Here is an 8,487-nt window from a genome sequence, read left to right on the forward strand (position 1 = left end):
TCTAGATACAGTGTGTCAGCTAGATCATTCCGCTCCTCTCAGTGTTGGGAGGGGCCAACTGCAAGCTCTGACACCTCCCTCTTGGGGTTGTTGTCCACACGGCTGCCGGCCGTCCCCTCGCGTGGTGGGGCGGGGGCTGGAACCACCTCTTACATGGCACTGGTTCTTTTGTGTTTTTTTGAGACGGAGTCTGGCTCTGTCGCCCAGGCTGGAGTGCAGTGGCGCAATCTCAGCTCACTGCAAGCTCCGTCTCCCGGGTTGACGCCATTCTCCTGCCTCAGCCTCTCCGAGTAGCTGGGATTACAGGCGCCCGCCAACACGCCCGGCTAATTTTTTGTATTTTTAGTAGAGACGGGGTTTCACCGTGTTAGCCAGGATGGTCTCAATGTCCTGATCTCGTGATCCGCCTGCCTCGGCCTCTCAAAGTGCTGGGATTACAGGCGTGAGCCACCGCGCCCGGCCAGCACTGACTCTTAAGTGTGCCAGGCCCATGTCAATCACAGGCCTGGCATCACTGTGCCATATTCGGTGGGTTCAAGCAAGACCCAGAGCCAGCCTAGATGCAGCCAGGGAGGGAAGAGCCCTGTGGCGGAGACTCCCGGTGTGTGTGGTTCCTGGGAGGCTGCCTGAATACAGCCTGGCCTGCACCTGCAACTCCACACATGTGGAGCTGAGCTCCTGGCCCCCAGCCCTGCTTCTCCACATCCCTCATGTCGGCGGCGCCAACCACGACCCCCCAGGTGCTCAGGCCAAACACCAGGGGCTTTTCTTCCTCCCAGGCCCACATCTGCTCTGAGAGCAAATCTGGCTGCACCTTCAGAACACACCCAGAGCCCAGCGCCCCTCATGTCTGCTGCTGCCTCGGGGCTTCCCCGTCCTGTCCATGCGACCGTCTCCTCACTGGGCTCCTACAGCTGCCCGGCCGCTCCTCGCATGCAGTTTGGCATGTGCTCCCGTGCCACGCTGTCCTCCATATCCTCTTGTTATATCTGCCCTGCCCACACCACGCCCCTAATGTTCCTAGAACCCTGCGGCCCGGGGAATGCCCTCTGCCTAAACATCCTCCCTGTAGATACCCTACGGCATCACCCTCAGGAGACCCTTCCCGGCCCCCCGTGCTCTGGACTCTCCTCCCAGAGCTGCTTTATGTGCAGCACTCAGCACCCACATCAGGAGAGTATGCCTTCGGGGGAGGGGTGAACAAAGAGGGTCGAATGGCTGGAATGGGCCTAATTAAGGGGTCCTGGAGCACTGAAGGTGAAGGGGCGGGAGGGCTGGACCCTGGTGAGAACTGGAGCCACAGGAGAGGCCACCCCGGCTGAGCTGAGGTCTCTGAAGGGGAAGATCCCCATCAGAGCAGAGGGAGCCCCGGAGCCAACACCCTGACCTCTCTCTCCTCCGTCCCTCGGCCTCCAGGCACCCTGACCCCTCTCTCCTCCGTCCCCCGGCCTCCGGGCACCCTGACCTCTCTCTCCTCCGTCCCCCGGCCTCCGGGCACCCTGACCTCTCTCTCCTCCGTCCCCCGGCCTCCGGGCACCCTGACTTCTCTCTCCTCCGTCCCCCGGCCTCCGGGCTCCCTGACCTCTGTCTCCTCTGCCCTCCGGCCTCCTGCTGAGCTCAGCTGTAAGTCAGGGGACGTCCAGGTCAGCCTCCAGGCAGAGAGGAAGGCCAGGAGGCATGAGAGGTGGGTCTGGGGCCAGTGGAAGGTGAGAACCTGGCCCAGGTCTAATGTGCCATTTAGTCCTCAAGTGTCTCCTCCATGGGGTCAGCTGCACAAGGGACTTCTGTGTTGTTCCCGTTGGACCCCGTAACCTAGAAGAATGCCTGACTCATGGTAGGTAAATATTTCTGGAATAAATGGCTTGAATTGTGGTCTTTCATGTAACAACAGACTGGACATGGGGCAGTGCCAGGGTGGGGCTGTGTGTTGGTCTCATCCTTACTGGGTGAGCCCCTTCATCCTGGCGGCCCCTGCTCCAGTCGTTAGAAAACCGCCTTTACAGGCCGGGCGCAGTGGCTCACGCCTGTAATCCCAGCACTTTGGGAGGCCGAGGCAGATGGGTCATGAGGTCAGGAAATGGAGACCATCCTGGCTAACCTGGTGAAACCCCGTCTCTACTAAAAATACAAAAAAATTAGCTGGGCATGGTGGCAGGCGCCTTTAGTCCCAGCTACTTGAGAGGCTGAGGCAGAAGAATCACTTCAATCCAGGATGCGGAGGTGCCAGTGAGCTGAGATCCCATCACTGCACTCCAGCCTGGGCGATAGAGTGAGACTCCGTCACAAAAAAAAAAAAAAAAAAAATTATGATTGTTATGTAAAATGATTGTGTGCCACAGAGATGACCAGGTTTCTTGTGGATTTCATCTTAACCGTGGCTGTCCTAAGACTTTTGTCATCCACAGATAACTGTGGTCTTGTTTGACCTTTTTTTTTTGTTTTGAGACCAAGTTTTGCTCTGTTGCCCAGGCTGGATGCAGTGGCGTGATCTCGGCTCATTGCAATCTCCGTTCCCTGGGTTCAAGCGATTCTCCTGCCTCAGTCTCCTAAGTAGCTGGAATTGCAGGCACCTACCACCACACCTGGCTAGTTTTTGTGTTTTTATTTTTATTTAATTAAATTAATTTATTTATTTTGAGACGGAGTGTCGCTTTGTCTCCCAGGCTGGAGCGCAGTGGCCCTATCTTGACTCACTGCAAGCTCCGCCTCCCAGGTTTACGCCATTCTCCTGCCTCAGCCTCCCGAGTAGCTGGAACTACAGGTGCACAACAATAAACTTCGTTTTTCTTCTGTTTTCATAGAAATACCTCATTAAAAATCCGTTCACCTTCCTCACATACATAAGTTTAGCCCAGATGCAACCTCCTGTTATGGGAAATAGCTGTTTAACGGACCTGATCTTGTCTCAGCACCAGGAAATCACTACAGCGATATGTGACAGTGTATCTAAATTTATTCTTTCCCATCTATCCCAATGTGTCTTTTTTTTTTTTTCCTCTCGAGACAAGAGTCTCGCTTTTGTCGCCCAGGCTGGAGTGCAGCCATGTCAGCTCACTACAACCTCCGCCTCCCGTGTTCAAGTGATTCTCCTGCCTCAGCCTCCTGAGTAGCTGGGATTACAGGCGCGCATCACCATATCCAGCTAATTTTTGTATTTTTAGTATAGACAGGGTTTCACCATGTTGGCGAGGGTGGTCTCGAACTCCTGACCTCATGATCTGCCCACTTCGGCCCCCCGAAGTGTGGGATTACAGGTGTGAGCCACCGCGCCAGGCCCAGAGGGATCTTTTGAAAACAAAATTATATCACTTATCTGCTCAAAATCCTTCAATGGAGAGACCGGCCACACCAAGTGTTGGTGTGGACACTGAGGAACTGCAGGAACACTCACACCTCCCAGCAGGAACATGGAAAGGCACAACCGCCGTGGGAGAAAGCCTCGTGCGTCTTAGGGAGTAAAAACACTGCACGCGACCCAGCCATTCTGTTGCTAAATATCGTCCCGGAGAATGAAAACGTATCTCCACACAGTGATGCACACACAAATGTTTATAGTAGCTTTATTTATAACAGCAAACTCTGGAAACAGCCCAGATGGCCATCAACAGGTGAATAGATAGACAGTGTGGTCATCCATGCATACGCAGCAACAAGAGGTATAAACCACAGACATCTGCTGCCACATAGATGTGTCTCAAAATAAGTATTTTGAGTGAAAAGAGCTAGATGAAAAAGGCCTATGTACGATGTGATTCCACCTCTATAAAATTATAGAAATGCAACTTATCGACGGAAAGCAGCTCGGTGGTGTCTGGGGACAGAGCTGGGTTGCGGCAGGTTGCAAAGGGCACAGGAAATATTTGAAGATAATGGATAGCTTTTTATTCTTTTTTACGAATTGTGATTTATTTATTCTTTTTCACTTTTGTGGATACATAGGTGTATATATTTACGGAGTACATGAGATATTTTGATACAGGCATGCAGTGCATAATAATCACATCTGGGTAAATGGGGTATCCATCACCTCAAACATTTAGGCTTTCTTTGTATTACAGTCCAGTTATACTTCTTTAGTTATTTAAAAATATATAACAAACTATTGTAGACTGTAGTCGCCCTGTTGTACTACCAAATATTAGATTTTATTCCTTCTATCTAACTATATTTTTGCATTCATTAACCATCCCCACGTCTCCCTCCACCTTTCCCAGCCTCGGGAAGCTATCCATGAGTTTAACTCTATGCCCGTGAGTTTAATTCTTTTAATTTTCTTTTTTTTTTTTTTTTTGTTTTAGATGGAGTCTCACTCTGTTGCCCAGGCTGGAGTGCAGTGGCAGGATCTCGGCTCACTGCAACCTCTGCCTCCCAGGTTCAAGCAATTCTCCTGCCTCAGCCCCCTGAGTACCTGGATTACAAGCACTTACCGCCACACCTGGCTAATTTTTGTATTTTTAGTAGAGACAGGGTTTCACTATGTTGGCCAGGCTGGTGTTGAACTCCTGACCTTGTGATCCCCCCGCCTTGGCCTCCCAAAATACTGGGATTACAGACGTGAGCCACCACACCCAGCCAATTTTTTTTCTTTTTGTGAAGTAGTCTTGTTCTTTCTCCCAGGCTAGATGGAGTGCAGTGGCGCGATCTCGGCTCACTGCAAGCTCCGCCTCCCGGGTTCACGCCATTCTCTGCCTCAGCCTCCTGAGTAGCTGGGACTACAGGCGCCCACCACCACACCCGGCTAATTTTTTGTATTTTTAGTAGAGACTGGGTTTCACTGTGTTAACCAAGATGGTCTCGATCTCCTGACCTCGTGATCCACGTCAGCCTCCCAAAGTGCTGGGATTATAGGCGTGAGCCACCGCGCCCGGCCCCGGACAGTTGTTTTAATTTTCTTTTAGCCTCCACAAATAAACGAAAACGTGCAAAGTTCGTCTTTCTGTGCCTGGCTTATTTCACTTAACATAATGACTTCCAGTTCCGTTCATGTTGTTACGAATGACAGGATCTCATTCTTTTTTCTGGCTGAATGGTTCTCCGTTGGGTAAAGTACCACATTTTCTTTATCCATTCATCTGTTAATGGAGGATAGGTTTATTATCTGCTTCCTTCTTGGTGCTCATCACATCTCTGATCATGGTCATAGTTTCTCAGGTGTATACATATGTCAAAATCTATAGAGTTCTACCCTTAAACATGTGCAGTTTATTGTATGTTGATTATATCTCAACAAAGCTGTTAAGAGACCAAGTGTGGTGGCTCATGCCTGTAATCCCAGCACGTTGGGAGGTTGAATCTGGTGGATTGCCTGAGCTCAGGAGTTTGAGACCAGCCTGGGCAACATGACAAAATCCCATCTCTATCAAAAATACAAAAATTAGGGGTCGGATGTGGTGGCTCACACCTGTAATTCCAGCACTTTGGGAGGCCAAGGAAGGTGGATCACGAGGTCAAGAAATCAAGACCATCCTGGCCAACATGGTGAAACCCCGTCTCTACTGAAAATACAAAAATTAGCTGGGTGTGATGGCACATGCCTGTAGTCCCAGCTACTTGGGAGGCTGAGGCAGAAGAATTGCTTGAACCCAAGAGGCGGAGATCGCAGTGAGCTGATATCGCACCTCTACACTCCAGCCTGGCGAAAGAGCGAGGCTCCATCCCCCACCTGTCCCCACAAAAAAATTAGGAAGGTGTGGTGGTGTGTTTGCGTAGCCCTGGCTACTAGGGAGGCTGAGGCAGGAGGATCCCTTGAGTCCAAGAGGTTGAGGCTGCAGTGAGTCGAGATTGTGCCACTGCACTCCAGCCTGGGCGACAGAGTGAGACCCTGTTTAAAAAAAAAAAAAAAAAAAAAGGCTGAAAGAAATTTCCATTGGCTCCCATCTCACCACAAATCAAAGCTAGTGTGTTCCATTAGCTCATAGCCTCCCATGTCTGGTCTCCCCTCACTTCACCTTGTGCTAAACTCCAGCCACTTGGACCTGCTTCCAGTTCCTCATTCACAGGAGGCTCTTTTGGTTCCTCGAGGGCTTTGCACTTGCGGTTTCTACTTGGATGCCCCTCCCACTCTTCAGTGGTTCTCTCCTTCTGACCCCTGAGTCTTGGCTCAAGCATCTTCCTCCCCTGATCTCAGTCACTGTCTCGTAAAACTGTTTATTTCCTTCTTGTGCTCACCACATCTCTGATTAATTTGCATCTTTGCTTCTCTGGTTCCTTGAGCGATGGGACCTTGTCTGTTTTCTCACCACAGCGTGCTAGTGCTTTGAGCAGAGCATGGCATATATTTGGTGCTCAATAAATTTGTTTGTGGTGGCTCATGCCTGAAATCCTAGAATTTTGGGAGGCTGAGGTGGGCAGATCACTTGAGCTCAGGAGTTGGAGACCAGCCTGGGCAACGTGGCAAAACCCTGTCTCTATAAAAAATACAAAAGTTAGCTGGGCATGGTGGTGCATACCTGTACTCCCAGCTACCTGGGTGCCTGAAGTAGGAGGATCATTTGAGTCCAGGAGGTGGAGGCCAGCCTTGGCAACCCCATCTGAAACAAACCAAAACAGAACAGTAAATGTTCTAAACCAGTATATAAATGATCTGTAACTGCAGATTCTCCCAGAACTCCAGCCTTAGCTGGAGGGTCACTTGAACCCAGGCATTCAGGGCTGCAGTGAGCTATGCTCATGCCGCTGTGCTTTAGCCTGAGTGAGATCTTGTCTCTTAATAAAAAATAAGAATAAGATGGGGCCAGGCGTGGTAGCTCACGCCCGCAATCCCAGCACTCTGTTAGGCTGAGGTGGGTGGATCACTTGAGTCCAGGATTCCGAGACCACCCTGGGCAATGTGGCAAGTGTCTCCACAAAAAATACAAATAAAATTAGCCAGGTGGTGGCGCTTGCCTGTGATCCCGGCTACTCAGGAGGCTGAAGTGGGAGAACCACTTGTGCCTGGAAGGTGGAGGTTGCAGTGAGGTGAGATTGAGCCGCTGCACTCCAGCCTGGGTGACAGAGTGAGACCCTGTCCCAAAATAAATAAAAATTTAAAAATTAAAAAAATGTGTTGTTGACGCTGGGCGCGGTGGCTCAAGCCTGCAATCCCAGCACTTTGGGAGGCCGAGGCAGGCGGATCATGAGGTCAGCAGATCGTGACCTTACTGGCTAACACAGTGAAACCTCGTCTCTACTAAAAATACAAAAAATTAGCCTGGCGTGGTGGCGGGCGCCTGTAGTCCCAGCTACTCAGGAGGCTGAGGCAGGTGAATGGCGTGAACCCCGGAGGTGGAGCTTGCAGTGAGCTGAGATCGCGCCGCTGCAATCCAGCCTGGGAGACAGAGCTAGACTCCGTCTCGAAAAAAAAAATGTGTTGTTGAATGTCTACAGAGGAATAGAGGTGGTCATGACACACTCTATGTTTGTTTATTTACTTATTTTTAGAGACAGGGTCTTGCTCTGTCACCCAAGCTGGAGTGCAGTGGGTCCCTGCAGCCTCAAATTCCTGGGCTCAAGCAATCCTCCCACCTCGGCCTCTCGAGGTGCTGGGATTCCAGGCATGAGCCACCGCGCCTGGCCAACACATTCTGATTAAGAAAGTAGACTTCAAACTGCGTGTAGAGTGTGGGTTTGTCTTTGTCTCTCCTTGGAGGAGGGTTGCCATTGCTTCTGTAGACACTGGTTCGGATCCACAACCTGTTCTAACGTGCACTTGGGCAGTGGGCCACCTGCTGGGAGGAACCTCCTTCCTCTCAGGGCCAGCCTCAACCGGGGACCCATTCCTTTCTCAGTCCATGTAAGGAAGCACCCTCTGTGTCCAGGCACTGGCCGTGAAGCAGCAAGGAAAGCCAGCAAAATGCTGCCTACAGCTCTTAGCTTCTGGTGGTTGGGGGCTGGGGAGAAGAAATAATAAATAAAAATGTGCAAAACAAAAGACATCAGACAGTGACGAGCGATCAGGGAGATGATGAGTGAGTGAGGGGAAGGGCCCTGCCTCCCAGAGATCACTGAGGACCACTGAGCAGAGACAAGGAGGTGGCCCTGGGGTTACTGGGGAGGAGTGCTTCACAGAGGCTCAGCCAGGCAGGGGCCCCGGTGGGGGTGGGCCTGGCCTGTTGGGGAGAGGAGCCAGGAGGTGAAGGTGGGGGCTGACTTCTTCCCAGGGTCCCTCTCACTGACAGGCTGAGGATGTACTGTGGGGCTCAGGTAGGAGCTGAGATGGGGAAGGGCTTTCCAGAAGGAGGAGCTGGGAGAGAGGCCAGGTGGATGTGGAATCTCTAGGACTGGGGACCTTGAAGCAGCAGATGGGTTAGCAGCTCAAGGAAGTCTCCCTCCAGGTCTGAGTGCATGGAGGGGCACAGCGTCCGAAGCCACCCAGAGCTGGGGTGGAATCTCACTCCACCCTTTCTGAGCAATGTGGCCTTCATGGGGCTGATGGAGTTGCCTGTCCTGTAGGTGACTGCTGGCCCCCAGGCTTCCGTAGGGTTAAATGAGATGGTGTTGGCAACACTG

The sequence above is a fragment of the Nomascus leucogenys genome, chromosome 2 (genome assembly GCF_006542625.1).
Source record: "Nomascus leucogenys isolate Asia chromosome 2, Asia_NLE_v1, whole genome shotgun sequence".
Classification (NCBI taxonomy): Eukaryota; Metazoa; Chordata; class Mammalia; order Primates; family Hylobatidae; genus Nomascus; species Nomascus leucogenys.